This window comes from Tachypleus tridentatus, chromosome 1, assembly GCF_004210375.1.
Source record: "Tachypleus tridentatus isolate NWPU-2018 chromosome 1, ASM421037v1, whole genome shotgun sequence".
NCBI classification, from domain to species: Eukaryota; Metazoa; Arthropoda; class Merostomata; order Xiphosura; family Limulidae; genus Tachypleus; species Tachypleus tridentatus.
In genome coordinates this window covers 160,834,997-160,852,423 of record NC_134825.1, presented here as the reverse complement: position 1 = coordinate 160,852,423, position 17,427 = coordinate 160,834,997, and the positions used below count along the sequence as shown (strand labels likewise).

Below are 17,427 nucleotides of genomic sequence, written 5' to 3'. Positions count from 1 at the left end.
AACTAAGTCTCTAATAATAAGACAGCAGAGACGTCATACAACCGGCTCGTGTTTTCATGTTGGAAGGTAATGAGGAAATAAATTCGTTAAGAAAGACGAACAAAGCTGGTGAATCACAGAATTATCGATGGTCTTTTAAAACACCTTTTTCCCCAACAATTCATGCATGAAATTTAAATGCCAGTTTAATAATTTAATCAATTCGCAACCGGCAGGTGGAGCTTTTATCGATATGTTAAAGTAAGGAAAGTTTCAGGACATTTTGCTCCTAAATGAACTAAAACAAAATACGATAATGTTGGCAAACACTCAAACACTCACTCAACACAATAGCTGTTTTTTTTTTTTTTTTTATCAACGTTAGTTGACTAAGGCAAATTTTCATCGCTAGAATGTTTTCGAATTGCATGTTCGTCGTGTTTTTTTCTTATTGCAAAACCACATTGGGTTATCTCCTCTGTCCATCCACGGGAATCGAACCCCCTAATTTTAGTTTTGTAAATACGAAGACTTACCGCTGTCCTACTTCGGATATTTTCAAATTGCACCTTGACAGACAAATTTACAAGAAAGGTGAGGTGGAGTGCTGATAAATATTAGTTTGTCAAATTGTTATACAATCTTTTCGGATTATATGAATGTCGCAGTTTTCTTAAAACTCAAATCACAACATCTGTTTAACGTAAATAGTAAAAAGAGACATATAAATAAAAGTTCGAAAGGAGAAAGAAGTTACAAATCTCACGCTAAATAAATAACAGTAACTGATTTATGAAAAATACAAACAAGCCTACCAAACGAGTACTCTAAGCTATAAAACTGTTCTTTATTTGCGCGTATATAAAATCATTCATATGACGTCACTGTTTTTCTTTTTACGTCTGATGACGTCATGCATATTTAGAATAACAAAAATAAAGTATGGATAAATTCCAGGATTCAACAATAGATGTTAGTTACTGTAGAGATTTAGTACTTCCGTCCTCCATTAGCAGGAGTGCAGTTTCCAGAACAACGTAGAAAGGAAGGGTGGGGGCGGTCTGTGTAGTTCTCCTTTCACTACATGAGAAAAAATATTAGAACACCTAAGCACCATAGTTTGTATTTATGGTAGTGTCTTTCAACTCTTTTCAAATAAATGGCTATTTGGAGCTTGTTTAATTTTCCACAAATATCTTGCGTTCAGGTTTTCTTTATCTTACGATAGCGGTTAACTCTGTTGTTGAAACCTAATCTCACTCGAAATTGTAGCCTTAACCTAATGATGGTTTTGGTTTTGTTTACATAAGTGGCTAAGTACAACGTAATTTACGCTACCTACCGAACTTGCTGTTTCCGCACTTGTTTCACGTAGTATGAAATAACAGCAGAAAACCTGTATAATTAATTGAAGAAATGCTGACCACTAAGTTTTCAACAAGAAAACTTCGCTGATTATTGTTTCTTGTGTTAATTCAAAAAAGTTTGGAGAATGTGCTAGAAAAGTTGTTTAGCTACAAAATAAGCACTTAACGTCGTGCCTCAAAGTTTCACGAAAAGTCGTAGATTTGTTTTGATTGTTTATTTTGAATTTCGCGCAAAGCTACTCGAGGGCTATCTGCGCTAGCCGTCCCTGATTTAGCAGTGTAAAACTAGAGGGAAGGCAGCTAGTCATCACCACCCACCGCCAACTCTTGGACTACTCTTTTTACCAACGAATAGTGGGATTGCCTGTGACATTATAACGCCCCCACAACTGAAAGGGCGAGCATGTTTGTTGCGACTAGGATTCGAACCCGCGACCCTCAGATTACGAGTGGAACGTTTTAACCCACCTGGCCATGCCGGGCCCAAGACGTAAGTACTCCAATTATTGTGTTTTATTGTTCCGTTACTTCTGATTAAATGGTATGATGTTGTAATAATAAAATATATTTATTGTTACAAGTGTAATAACTAACTTTATAGGTTCAAGTTTAGTTTTGATATTAGTTTTACGACAAAATAAAAATATAATAAACATTTAAATTTGATTGAAAATCTAACGACGAGAACTCATAAGACACATTTTTAAAATCATAATTTGACTTAATTAATTAGTTACTGTATTTGTACGTTAAACAAAATTCACATTTTGAGCTATTGGATAGAGGAGAAAAGACTGAGTCATTCAGTAGCTCAGAAATAACCTTAATGATGCTAACATCTGAGGTTCGATTCCTCGCGATGGACAGGGTTGCGATAGACCGCTGTGTGGTTTTGCGCTCAACTACGACATCAGTAAACCGTGATAAAAATAATTATCGAAAGTGCTGTATTTGAAGAATATTTTGTAAATTGTCCACAGAGGGCGCAGCCATAGCATGCTATGAAAGATGAAAATTGAGGACGGTAACACGTGATCGTGAACTTCATATAAAAAATTTAATATACTCTAGTTTTGGGGGATAAAGCCGTCAACTTGCGTGTGTTGAACAATATTACTACAGATTGAAACAGATTTTCTCATATACGTACAATAATTCTGTTGTTTGATACCTTGTTTCATACTCGTAAGTTACGACACAATTCACAAAGGTGATTTCATACAACTCAGGACAGCTGAAGCCCATTTTCTAAAGTTATATTTATAAATGAAATTTTCTATGTTTAGATAACAAAATAAGAAACTCATTGAGCGTTAAGATAATACCTTCAACACTAGCAAATGTTATCAGACGGTTTTTTACACATCCACACGATGCTCGGAAAATTGTAAACACATAGTATGAAGTGATTTACCACTGTTAAAATGTCCTGACAAATTCACAATTCTCCATCACGTAGGACCTCTTAGCGTAAATGTGATTGGTTAAAATTTTCTAGAAGTGGGTTAAAATTTATTGCTGTCTTGTAACATCAAATGGCTAAACAAAAATCAGCATGCCTACATGAATATAACCCAAAAAATATTTCCGTTTTCCTTGTAGAAGGCATGCTTCAAGAGCTTACAACATATCAGTTTTAGCCGTCTTCTTTGTACTTAACTTTGCATGACAGAATATAACGTAATGTTTTGGTCGACCTGTTTTCGTATATGTGAATATAGATAATTTTTTTTTGTATTTCCAACAAAATAGATTCAACCCTTTAATCTGTAAGTTTGCAATTAATATTATTATGTGGGAAAAAAGACACGACAAATATGGTGTAGTCCGAGATGTGTGGTGAAGCCTGGTCCATTTGTTTTGGTTTTTTTGTTGTTGTTCTATTTTTGAACGTAGTTTTGTCACGCTGTTCTTATGTATTGCATTACATTAACGTTCGTGGTTTTCGTGTATTCGTTCATGTAAAAATCGGAGAATTTTTAAAACATGTATTTTATTACATAACGTTTGCTGCAAAAAGAAGACGCACATAGTTTTATTAACGAAATTATCGAGCTGGTCATAAAATTATAACCTTCTTATTCAAATAAGTGAGTTTATAAACTTGCTCCAACTGATATAACTCTTCCTTTATAAACTAAGAACGTTTTATGTATATGGAGTTTTAATGTTCGCAATCAACCAAATTACTCTAAAAAGAACCGCTTGACATGGCTCTAGGCAAACATTCTCATAAGCTGAATCTCAAGAGACTCGACTGAGGTTGAAATGATAGATATGTTGTTTTTAAAGTGATGGTTATTATAAGTAAGTGTATTTAAATATGATAGCATGCCCTCAAACGTTTTCATTTATTTATTCTTTTTTAGAACAGTCTGCGCAGCAACGACTCAGACCACTTTAAAATTCCCACGTGATTTTTAGGTTCTTCCCACATCCATGCACACACATCATTAAGTTGGTACTCAAACTGGAGAATTGTTTTATCACTAACAAAATTATGATCATCTTCGATAATTCTCCAGCAGAGAAAAGGTTGAGTCATATCCAAGCGCACCACACCCAGGGGACTCGTGGCCCATCACACCCTTCACGCAGGTTTCTATGTCGTAACAAACCACGTGGCTAGCGTGAGGTGTCGGCAATTTTCCAAAGTATCACCAGAGGGAGGTAATGAAACAGAAACTAGTAATCATGTAATTCCTCTTAAATGATTTTATTGCGTAACTTGAAAGAAAGGAACATTAATGAAGAAGTAATTGCTCAGCTTTACATATTCAAAACATAAACATGGCCCGACATGGCCAGGTGGTTAGGTCGCTCGACTCACAAACTGAAGGTCTGGGGTTCGATTCTCCGTCCCACCAAACATCATCTCCCTTTCAACCAGGGAAGGGGGCCTTATAACGCGAGGCTCAGTCCCTCTATTCATAGTGGTCCAAGTATTGGCGGCGGATCGTGGTGAATAGCTGCATTCCCTCTAGTCTTACACTGCTAGATTAAGGACGGCTAGCGCAGATAGCCCTCGTGTAGCTTTGCGAGAGAGTCAAATCAAACGTAACCGAACGGTTGTACTGAGAACTAATATTTAACCAAAACAATCAAAGAAATTGTTCCTTTCTAGCCCCAGTCAAGCTTGAGAAGACCTGGTGCCTAGGGTACTTGAAACGAATTCCGGTCTCCAAACATGCTCGCCCTTTCAGCCATGTGAGCGTTGTAATGTAACAGATAATCCCACTATTCGTTGATACAAAACTAGCCGAAGAGTTGGCGGTGAGTGGTATAGACTAGATACGTTTCTTTCAGTCTTTCAATGTTAAATTAGGAACTGAAGAGGAGATGAGCAGAATAGGATATATCTAAGACATCACAACGATCGTAAGTGGCTTTACGATTCCAAATGAAAAAGTTACATCCAGATTAGGCTTACTGACACATCAAAAACGCAAAATGTACCCTGCACACAAATCAATAAGAGTCCAGTAATTGTTGTCTGGAAATGGAGTACTAGTAATACTTAAACACATAGTTGTCCAATAAGTCACTCTAATTGAACACAAAGCTGCCGCTTTTTTATATATATATTTTAAAAACGACATAAGGTTCAACTGAAATAAAATATTTTTTTCAATACTCGCACCTTGTCATGTGAAACTTTAGGGCAGATGTGCTACAGTCATGGTGTAAACTGTGATAATGTTATTTACGAACCGTGAGGGGGGGGGAGTTTTAAATGTATTGATACATCTACAGGCTGCAAAAGTAGATTTTGTGAATAAAACTGTACTTCGTGCAAACTTTACTACCCATTTTTTAACATTGTTTGTTTTTTGTACTTTCACAGATGTCTTTCTAAACCTTTTTTGTGGCCCTTTTTATCTCTCTGTTTTCTTTGTCAAAAGAGGTGGCTTGTAATGTCAAAAAATACATTCTTATCATATTTAGCTTGGATAATGTATTATGAACTACTAACTGCTAGCTATTGCTAAATAGTAATATCGCACATAGTTAGGGTTCGTATAAGTGTTTGTTTGTTGTTGTTGTTTTTTTAATTTCGCGCAAAGCTACTCGAGGGCTATCTGCGTTAGCCGTCCCTAATTTAGCAGTGTAAGACTAGAGGGAAGGCAGCTAGTCATCACCACCCACCGCCAACTCTTGGGCTACTCTTTTACCAACGAATAGTGGGATTGACTGTCACATTATAACCCTCTCACGGCTGAAAGGGCGAGCATGTTTGGTGCGACCGGAATTCGAACCCGCAACCCTCGGATTAGGAGTCGAACGCCTTAATCACCTGGTCATGCCAGGCCTTCGTATAAGCGTCTCATCATGATCATTGCTTTTGGAATGATTGCCAATCCTGCACTTGTTTTTTAAGTAATCCTTTGAATCGCTACATCATAACAGAAGTCTCTATACTGAGGAGAAATAAAGCAATATTGTACATAAATAAAACTGTTAAACATAACTGTTGTTAATGCGAAAATATAAAAGTAAATTCTACTGATCTTTCATTATAAATACTATAAAAGCTTCTGGTTTAAAACCAAGAATTTAAACCTTCATGAGAAAAGCATACAAAATACTTTTATATGCATGTACTTTGATCTGCTATGTGAAAATTTTCAGTTGTTACTTCCAGATTTCGCCCAAGAGTGCTCTATTGGAAAGTGTGACGGACTGGGAAACCATAGGTTCAATGCTACTCTTAACCGAAGAGTGAGATTGAATGTCACTTTTTAAAGAAAAAACCACACAGCTGAAAATGCGAAGTATATTCAACAGTATATTACAGTTCGAACTGTGAACCTCTCGACACGTAGCCCTGCACGCTAGCAACTAGACAGTTTCCAATCTTATCTTTCTGTTACTTTCTCAAATATTGTATTACCTGAAGATTTTTTTATTAATTTCAATTGTAATTTCATATGAACTTTTCTATGATTAAAATAAACTTATATCTTTAAAAGAAAAGTTTTCTAATCACCAGTTATAAAACGAAAATCATTACTCTCGTAGTCAGACTGCAAACTCGTGCAAATCAAGTTTAAAATGTAAATCCAGTTGACAACAGTTGTATTCACTTTAGAAACCCTGTTCACGATGTAACTACATAATTGTAACGATGCTATGTTTTCTTCCTTTCAGCTTTCCTTTTGTTTAACAACGTATAACATTTATGAGAAATCTCTTTTTAAAAAATACAATTCCCTACATTTTGAGACCGTGAGTGCACTATTCAATTAGTGAAGCCCCAGAGTTGGTGGTGAGCACTATTAATTGCTTCACTTCTCCTCAGTTTATCAGTTCAAAGTTATGGATGGCTAGCGTCAATAATACTTGTATAGTTTTACGCGAGTTTTCGTAAAAAAATTGATAATAAATAGACCTAACATTTTAACGATAATTTTGTAACGAGACGAGTCACTGACGCAATGAACTCGGATGAGGTCGTCTAACAGCAGATATAAAACATCGAAGGAGATACGTTAGTACAAAAATACTAGGTAGATAATAAAGATAAACTAATTTGGTCGGGAAGATTTGTTTGTTTGAATTTCGCGCAAAATTACACGAAGGCTATCTGCGCTAGCCGTCCCTAATTTAGCAGTGTAAGACTAGAGGGAAGGCAGCTAGTCATCACCACTCACCGCCAACACTTGGGCTACTCTTTTACCAACGAATAGTGGGATTGACCGTCACATTATAACGCCCCCGCGACTGAAATGGCATGTTTCGTGTGAAGGAGATTCGAACCCGCGACCCTCAGATTACGGCCATGCCGGGCTGTTTCTCGGGAAGACAAAAAATGAGTAAATCATACTTGCCTGCAGTAACAACTTGACAATGTAATATGACGTAACTGCAGAATGGCTGTCGGGTAGCCTGATCGTTAGAACACTCGATTTGTCACGAGTTTGAATCCCGACATCAAATATAGTCATCTTTTCGACATTATGATTTGATGGTCAATTCAACTTTTTGTTGGTGAAGAGTGTTCCAAGGCTTCTAGGGGTAGGTGGTGCGACTTTGTTCCAAGGCTTCTAGGGGTGGGTGGTGCGACTTTGTTCCAAGGCTTCTAGGGGTGGGTGGTGCGACTTTGTTCCATGGCTTCTAGGGGTAGGTGGTGCGACTTTGTTCCAAGGCTTCTAGGGGTGGGTGGTGCGACTTCCCTACATTTACCACTTCCGAAATGGGGATAACCAGGTGTGTTCGAAGTTCATCATTCAAGTGGCTACAGAAAACTGAAGTTTAAACATTTTTTTCCACAATTCAAACTACGAACGTACAAAATAAACTGATTGACGAGAGAAAAACAAGTAATTTAGTTAACTTTAAATATTGTTTGTTTGCTTTTGAATTTCGCGCAAAGCTACATGCCAGCCGTTCCTGGTTTAGCAGTTTAAGACTAGAGGGAAGGCACCTAGTCGTCACCTTCCACCGGCCGTCTTTTGGTTACTCTTTTACCAACGAATAGTGGGATTTACTGTAATATTATAATACTCCTACGGCTGAACGGTAGAGTCTGTTTGGTAGGAGTTGGACAGGAAGCCGCGATCTTCAACTTAAGAGTCAGTCATTCTAACCACCGAATCATGCCGTACTATTTTATGAGTTAATCAAATTTATACTTCAAAAAACCTTGGAAAGACTTCAATGTGGTATAAAATACATTTTCATTCCAAAGTTTTTTTGTGTGTCTGGTTTTATATGAAAGTGATTAGATCTCTTAATTTCATAAAGGATAAATGTAAATTTTGTATACACTTGGAATCTAATCCAAAGGAATATAACAGTCTACGCCACCTACTGTGAAGTTACGTAAATAACTTCTGAAGCAATTGTTGGCTGTGGTTGGCTCAGATACCATTAGAATCTGTAATATAATTTTGGACTATTAAGAAATAATTTTAACACAGCCCATTTTGGTTGCGAGCATGGTTGTTAAAGGGCATAAGTTGTATCAGCTATCGAATATGGCAGAATTCGGACAACTTGGAACCCCGTATGTGAATGAGAAAGAGAGGGAATAAAAGATAAATCAAAAGGAAATAATTACGCCCTTGAAATAAACTGTTTTATTAAAACAGAGGGTTAGCTAAATTTGTTTAGATGCGAATAATCAAGTCAGATAAAATCATGTAGTAACAAGTTTCAAAGTAAACGTCTTATCAGGATTATCATTAGATCTTTTATCTTTCCAGGTGAACACATAAATTAACTTCACTAAATCTGATCAATTATTGGCTGAAGTAAAATAATTTATGTTAAAAGACGCTACTCTGTAGAATTATTTGCTGCTGAGGTTTATACTTCTATCTCGCTTTGCTGCGTTTGACTTCAAAAGTCCAACCTTTTTTTTTTTAGTAATTTAGATTATTACATTCGAACGTAGTTTAAGCCATGTAAGAAATATATTTACGTGAAGACAGAATATTTCAAAACTTTAGGAGCCTTTGCAATCTCACCACTTGATATTTACTACCTTGGCAACTCATAATAAAACAATTTTAAACTGCTAAGCCTATTCGTCGTTTTCTTTGCTATATAACTATCCAAACTCACAACTTATGGCTGTAATTCTCAGTCCAAATAAAGTACAAGCTTGCCAACTAATTATTTATTTCCTGTCACTTAGAATGCTAGGCGAATAAGTCTAATCCTACACTAATTTAGTATAATATGCTAGTCTACTAATCCTATCTGAAACTTAAGGTGTTTTTTTTTTTTAGGCTAAGCTTCTACACCAATTCTTGTTCCAGTAGTGTCAGACGATGTGTTTGATGCCCGTGACCTGCGGCTGGTATACAACTTGTTCACCATGATAACTGGCCCAGCCCAGTCACGATCTACCCGAGTCAAGTCACTTCGTAGTGAGCTACCTGTAAGCTGTACTCGTGACCTTCCGCCCAAGTATATGAACCCCAGACAGAACTACATATTTGGAACATGAGAAAAACGGTCAGATGCTTGGAATTGCTAACCTTTGATCCTCTCGAGTACAGGTACTTTATAAATGTCTAACACTACATTTGTGTTTGCCCGGTTATAATGTCATAGATTTTTTCCCTATTTTCCATGCTTCCTACTAAAGGGTTAACAAACAAATCGTCATGGACACAAGATAACTCAACTCTACGAAACAACTTCGGTGGAAAATACTATGTCAGATTTGGCATTATCGTCGTTAGCTGGAGTTCCATCAAGATACGATATAAATTATATATACTCTTCTAGTGTACCAAGTATTTGCGTCGTACTTGATACGTTTGAAAAGTTAGTTTAGTTCAGTTTTATTTGTTTTCCATCAATCATTCTTCTAATTGGATTCTTAAAGTACCATGCCTACATATACATGATGTTGAATGTTAGGCTTAATAAAGGACGAAATATTAGACATAAAATTAGAACTAAAAAAAATTAAATAATAACTTACATTTTTTTATTTTCATATCTTCTAACAAAAAATCAATAAATTTATAATCTAACTATATGGGTGGATCGAAGTTCTAAAATATGTATTATATATTTTGTAAAAGCGACCAGACCTAAGCCTAATGTTTAATAAATTGAGTTATCTGGCCTTTACGTGTTAACATGTGGTTAAACACGTATTTGTTAATTAATACGTAATTTCTAGCCTTATTATATATTCTAATTTATTAATATTTGATGATTTACCTTCAAAAATTCAACGTAACGTGCGATCTGTGTGCGTGATTGTGGGCAGATTCTTTAGGGTTCGTAACAGGTAAAAATCTGACAGTGCTAAGTTCACTAATGAGAAAGTTTTCATCTGGTGGTTTTAAATTGTGTGAAGTGAGTTGTAAACCACTAAATTTTTAGTTCTTACGTCAATTTATGCAGTTTATAATAAATGAATAAAGCTCAAGAAATGGAGAGATTCTCTTTAAATGAGGACAAGTACTTACTAACCTTTGCCATGACCTTGCCTCACATAATCATCAAGTTTTTCATGACGATAAAAAACCCGCTTGAAGTAAAATGTATCTCAAGACGACTGGTGTGGGTATTAAAATTTTAATTAAAATAAAGTAGAGAACAACGTTTCGACCTTCTTACGTCAAAATGTTGTTCTCTGCTTTATTTTATTAAACATTTTAATACCCATACCAGCCGTCTTGAGATACAGTATCAAGTTTCCTTCAAGTTAACGGTAACACTACCTGAATTAAACTGGCAAGAAGTATATATATATATATATATATATATAAGGAATTCCGTACACGTTTCCGTAACCGGTATTGAGATCCTGTTTCAAAACTGAAACTGAATGAGGCTGTACCTTTGGTCAAGAATCTTGATCCTGGATAACCGTACTGAGATCCTGCTTGTCATATCAACTGAAACTGAGATGAGGCTGTACCTTTGGTCATGAGATTCTTGATCCTGGATGAACCGTACTGAGATCCTGCTTGTCATATCAATTGAGACTGAGATGAGGCTGTACCTTTGATCATGAGATTCTTGATCCTGGATGTGTGTTTCTTTACGTTGTCTTGTAAATTGCTTTGCCTTAAGATCGATGCTTGCAAATTGTAATATTTGTGTATTATAAGTTTATTGACCGTCTCTTAACCCACTTTATTAAATTTACTGACCTGTTTTGTCTTTCTGTTGGTGATGTAATGTATTTGTAACTTACATACATAGGTCTAATTAATTTGCAAGATTAGAAAGAAGGCAAAATCTCTGACTTCGTCTTTCTGTTGGTGATGCAATGCATTTGTAACTTACATATATAGGGCTAGTTGATTTGCAAGATTAGAAAGAAGGCACAAAGCTCAACTTCTTCGTCTTTGAAATCGTACACTAGATTCTATACATTTATATGGAATCTTCCCACAGTCTCAATATAGTCAAATTCATGTTCATTCATTCATCACAGGATTAGTCTAACGTGGCAACAAGATTTTCCACTACAAACTAAAGGGGTGGACAAGCACAGAGTGCCTTTTCAATTTATCTCAAGTTGATTGGAGTCATTTTTCATTCTTAGCTGGTGAAGCTTCAACTTCTACAACCACCTGACCCCATCTGTTTTACAGGTGATCTCTCGTAACGGAGTGTGACGAATCTGATCTGGAACGTAGCATGGGCGAGGGAAGGTTTACTGTAGTGTAACAGATCAAATAATTTCAATGTTTGGTACCTAGTAGGATTAGCTACCACCCTGTCCAGGGTTGCTCTTGACAGGGGCCTCAGGTCGTATAAGAGAGTAGCTTGTATCTTTAGCACAAAGAAAAACAATGTCACCCCATTTGAATTCCGTCTTCTAAAAGAAGAACATAAAGCGGTCAAAAATCGTTTTACTGTGAGGTTCTGCTAGACAGAAGTGACTTTTGATAGACTAAGGTCAGTCACTTAAACGACAGTGATAATGCAACTGCTGTACATACTACAAACAAGCTCATTTAGAGATAACGAACGCTTCACAAGTTGCTTCGTTAGAGAAACAATTACTTAGGTCTGTCCAATCTAATGTCTAAACTAGTTATCCTTTACTAATGATAAGTTTATTCACCTCTACAAACGTCGATATAAAGATTCTCTTTTTTTTTTCTTCAACTCAGTTTTTATGTCCACTTCCTACGATCTTTAGTGTATCAAGACACTTATAATAACGTTTATTTTTCGCCATGAAATTAGTTATTTTATCTATTGGTAATTTTCACAATTCATTAGTAATATGGTTTGTAATTAAGCACAAAGCTACACAGTGAGCTATCTGTGTTCTCCCCACGACGGCTATTGTAAGCCGGTTTCTAGTGTTTTAAGTCAGCATTGAGGGGCCGGGGGGCAGCTTCAGTAGTATTGAGATGTGAATTCATGTTTTTTAATGAATTAGATACGTTTATTTACACTGAGAAAGAAAATATTTAATATTACATCACGTTTTTAAACCTTTGTCTAGATTTGCTACAAATATCTGCCAAATCTGAGGTCATACAGGGTTCATCTACAGAGTGGCCCGTAAGTCCCTACCCATCCATATGTTGTGTCTAAACAACGTTATAATACTAATGATGAGTTGAAGGCAGCTGTAACCACGACATTTGGAACAATAACCCCTGCTATGTTGAGGAAAATGTCTTACAGAACATGGCGTCGCATAATATTATGCAGCGAGAATGAGGGACAGCACGCAGATACACTGGATACATAAGATATATAGATGGGTAGGGACTTAAGGGCCACCCTGTAGAACTATAAAACGTCGACCATAATTTAAACTGGAATTTCTATTAGTTACAAAATAAACATAATTCTATAACAGAAATTAAGAAAAAATTCAAACGTTACTAAATTTAAAACTCTAAAACAGCAATGCTTGAGTTTATAAATTTCATACGTTCACAGATTACTCACTTTATTTGGTCACAGAATCTCCTACACGTGGAACAGGCTTTTGTTTGTTTGTTTGTTTTGAATTTTGCACAAAGCTACTCGAGGGCTATCTGCGCTAGCCGTCCCTAATTTAGCAGTGTAAGACTAGAGGGAAGGCAGCTAGCCATCATCACTCACCGCCAACTCTTGGGCTACTCTTTTACCAACGAATAGTGGGATTGACCGTAACAATATAACGCCCCCACGGCTACGAGGGCGAGCATGTTTGGTGCGACCGGAATTTGAACCCGCGACCCTTGGATTACGAGTCGAACGCCTTAACACGTTTGGCCATGCCGGGGCAGGAACAGGCTACACAGGTGTTTTTTTTTCACTAACACCGTAGTTTGATTTCGGAATGATATTTCTTAAGTTTTTAATATTATACAGAAAGTTACTAAGTTCCTTCACCTGATTATTAATAACCTACGGTTCTTGTATCGTAAGCAAATTTTCTTTCCGAAAAAAGCTCTCCGATAGCTTATAACGTTAAAACTTGTGATTTGGTCGCTGTCGAAGTCACGATGCGGTTTTTCGTTTTGAAAGCACAGAGACGCTGAAGTATGCACAATGGTTCCTAAGCCTCCTGCGTTAGATTTACAGACGTTTAACACTCCTACGAAAAGTGGGGCCTAATAGGCCCCAGAGCAACTTGAAAGGTTATTAATATTAGGCTAATAATTTTGTATTTAAATGAAATTGCCATTTAAATCCATTAATGAATGGATTAACGAGATTCCCACTGTCCCTATCTACTATCTAGCGAAACCACAGCCAGGGGAACGGGCTTGGAGAAATCAGGACTAGAAACGTCTTTTCATAGGAGTGTTAACAATGCCCAAAACTTCTAATTGTCTTCCCAGAATTACGTCTCAATTAAAACTGTGGTTCACTGATTTCTCTGATTTCAGTAAAATTCTCATTTTCTGTTTATTTCGGTAGAAATAATGATTCACTGAAGATGATGACTGTACTAGTATTTTTATTTTGGTTTTGTGTCTTCAAAAAATCTGTTAGTTTTTTTTAATTACTATGTATCGATAAAGTAGTAAAATATTTTCAGGTTTTCACTTCCTTCAGATATATATATATATAATAACATAACTGCTTTAGGCACAAAAAATCACTTTTCACTGTCTTTTTAAATTTAAATTCAAGTAAAAACCTGTTTTATAAATACATACCTGTCTGTTTGCCTTGTAGGCCCGGCAAGGCCAAGCGTGTTAAGGCGTGCGACTCGTAATCTGAGGGTCGCGGGTTCGCATCCCGGTCGCGCCAAACATGCTCGCCCTTTCAGCCGTGGGGGCGTTATAATGTGACGGTCAATACCACTAGTTGTTGGTAAAAGAGTAGCCCAAGAGTTGGCGGTGGGTGGTGATGAATAGCTGCCTTCCCTTACACTGCTAAATTAGGGACGGCTAGCACAAATAGCCCTCGAGTAGCTTTGTGCGAAATTCAAAAACAAACAAACTGTTTGCCTGGGTTTTTTTACCGTAACCATATTAGAAAATATTTTAATTTATTTTATGTCACGTGGAACACGTATTTTTTCACTACACAGTGGTTTCATGGATGAAATTATTTTCAAAATTAAAATCTAGCTTTTTAATGTATGTATTTCTTCACATACCTTTCAGAACAAGTACCCTGACGTTTGTTGTTGTCCTTTAAGTTTCTTCATAAAACAGCTGATGACCCGGCATGGCCAGGGGGATTAAGGCGTTTGACTCGTAATCTGAGAGTCGCGGGTTCGAATCCTCATCACGTCAAACATGCTCATCCTTTCAGCCGTGGAATCGTTATAATGTCACGGTTAATCCCACTATTCGATGTTAAAAGAGTAGTCCTAGAGTTGGCGGTGGGTGATGGTGACTAGCTATCTTCTTTCTAGTTTTACACTGCTAAATTAGGGGCGGCTAGCGCAGATAGCCCTCGTGTAGCTTTGCGCGAAATTACAAAACAAACCAAAATTGATAATATTATCCTAGCCTGGTGCAGTAGTTCCCAAACGAGAATCCAGGAGACAATCTCAGCCGGACTCAGCACCTGGAGAAACATTTAACCAAAAACTTCATTGACAACAGAAAAGGAAAAAAAAAAACCTAGCGAGGATTTAGTTACATAAATGTTTTACATTCCTTAGTTTTTGTTTTCAAAGAACAAGTTATAATGAAAGATAAATTTTAAGAAATCCTATACCAAAAAAACACAGGCGTGAGATTTTTACATTTATAAAAGTTGTTTTGGTTTTAATAATGGATGTTCGATAATTCATTTACACAGATTTCGAAAATAATTTTTTTTTTCTATGAGGTCAGGAATCTTTTACAAATCGGAAAGAAAAATAAACACTTTTACTTAGATCAAATTATTACTTCGTTTATCACAATGAAGATTTTAACATTATTGTGTTTGGTTTCTCGAAGGAACTATAAAACTCGCATCGCGATTGGTGTAGAGAAATCTATAGCCTGCTTTTGTCAACATTTTAAGCCTAACAAAATATTACCCGATTTCAATGAAAACGATTCATTCGTGACGTTTTATGAAAAATCTGTACGTGATAGAAAACAACGGATATCATTTTAGGATTCATCCCAGAGGAATTACTGTCGAACGTGTAAAAATTAAAGACAATAAAACTAACAGACGCCCGTGTTATTGGATCGAATAAAATCTTATAATTAAAATATATTTTGAATCTATGAAAAAGTAATAATATAATGCAAGTCCGTTATTGTTTCACAAAAAATTACCATTTTGTCACAAACAGGAAACATCTACAAAGTTCTCTCTTTTTTAACAAACCTAGTCACGCAATCGTAGTAAATAAGAGCTTGCCTGTAAACTCAGACTACAAGTTCTGGCTTGTTGTGATTATGACATTGTTTTGATTTTAGTTGGTGGCATGCCCTACTTGAATGCAGTTTTCGGAATTATAAGACTAATTTTGGATTACTTATTTCTGCTACGGTGACATATCAGTTTTCTAAGTTCAATATAAAGCAAGAAACATAGGTTGCTCAGCATCAGAAAGGGTAGTTCGTCAATGACGCGTTATGTTGTTACTTTAAGGTACTAGGTTGCAGTCGGCATCCTCGAACAAGTTTCAACTGCTTACCTCTCGCTTCGAGGAAGTGAGAAGTTAATCATTTCCGGTATCAACTCCCCCTCACTCGTTGGTCAGCGATAAGTTAATGGACTCTAAAACTCCAAAATTTGGGGTTCGATTTTCTGCAGTAAACAGATCGAAGGTAGTCCATTTTGTAGCTTTAAGCTAAAACAAGACCAGCAATTTCCTTTTGTGCAAAACTTTTATAATTGCACGTGACATGTGCTATACTGAGTAAGTACCACGTGACATGTACGATACTGAGTAAGTACCGCGTGACTTGTGCTATACTTAATAAAGCACCACGTGACATGTGCTATACTTAGTAAGCACCACGTGGCATGTGCTATACTTAGTAAGTACCACGTGACATGTGCTATACTTAGCAGGTACCACGTGACATGTGCTATACTTAGCAGGTACCACGTGACATGTGTTATCCTGAGTGAGTACCACGTGACTTGTGCTATACCTAGTAAGAACCACGGGACTTGTGCTATACTTAGTAAGTACCACGTGACATGTGTTATGCTGAGTAAGTACTACGTGACTTGTGCTATACCTAGTAAGAACCACGGGACTTGTGCTATACTTAGTAAGTACCACGTGACATGTGTTATGCTGAGTAAGTACTACGTGACTTGTGCTATACCTAGTAAGAACCACGGGACTTGTGCTATACTGAGTAAGTACCGCGTGACTTGTGCTATACTTAATAAAGCACCACGTGACATGTGCTATACTTAGTGAGTACCACGTGACATGTGCTATACTTAGTAAGTACCACGTGACGTGTGTTATCCTGAGTGAGTACCACGTGACTTGTGCTATACCTAGTAAAAACCACGGGACTTGTGCTATACTTAGTAAGTACCACGTGACATGTGTTATGCTGAGTAAGTACTACGTGACTTGTGCTATACCTAGTAAGAACCACGTGACTTGTGCTATACCTAGTAAAAACCACGGGACTTGTGCTATACTTAGTAAGTACCACGTGATATGTGTTATGCTTAGTAAGTACCACGTGACTTGTGCTATACTTAGTAAGTACATAACTAGTGGAAAACGAGAATGCTAAAATTTACATTTTTTTACTCAGCTTTTAAACGATCTGTTCACGTGGAATTCTGTTGTTTGTATATATATGTGTGTGGAGACTTTTCTTAACTATTAAACGTGTGTGGATTCCTTAAGAAGTTTCCACGAACCGCTGTTTTTGTTGTCTATTTTCCACACCCTCATGTTCTTCCCTAGACCTCTAGCGGACAAGAAAATCCATACACGCAAAGTGGATGAGCAATATAATATCCGGTAACGAAGTTTAGGTTTAGTTATCGGGCGGATGCGAACATCTCTCACACAAACTCGGAAAACTTCAGTAGAAGGGTCATCCTCGTGCCCTTTTGACGTCATCATGCCGGCTGTAGACACGGAGAACGGTGACGTGTCATAATGTGGTCAACAACCCATTGCGTTTTCAGAAAAATTCTTTGTATGCTAGTTTGAAACGACTGGGAACTTTACGCAGGTTAACAGAAACGACCCTTCATTAACGTA

The 17,427-nt window shown here is 36.8% G+C and overlaps 1 long non-coding RNA gene across 4 annotated transcripts in view; it reads left to right on the top strand.

The window, feature by feature from the left end:
* Window positions 1–10,243, top strand: part of LOC143229131 (uncharacterized) — a 65,318-nt gene extending 55,075 nt beyond the window's left edge. For 2 of the 4 annotated variants that reach the window (XR_013015679.1, XR_013015681.1), the window contains exons 4-5: window positions 3,716–4,016; window positions 5,989–6,306. This is a non-coding gene — a long non-coding RNA (uncharacterized LOC143229131). Of the gene's footprint in view, window positions 1–3,715; window positions 4,017–5,988; window positions 6,307–9,079 lie in introns of those variants that run through there. The other 2 variants (XR_013015684.1, XR_013015685.1) reach the window with 2 other exon arrangements.
* Window positions 10,244–17,427: the final 7,184 nt, after the last annotated feature.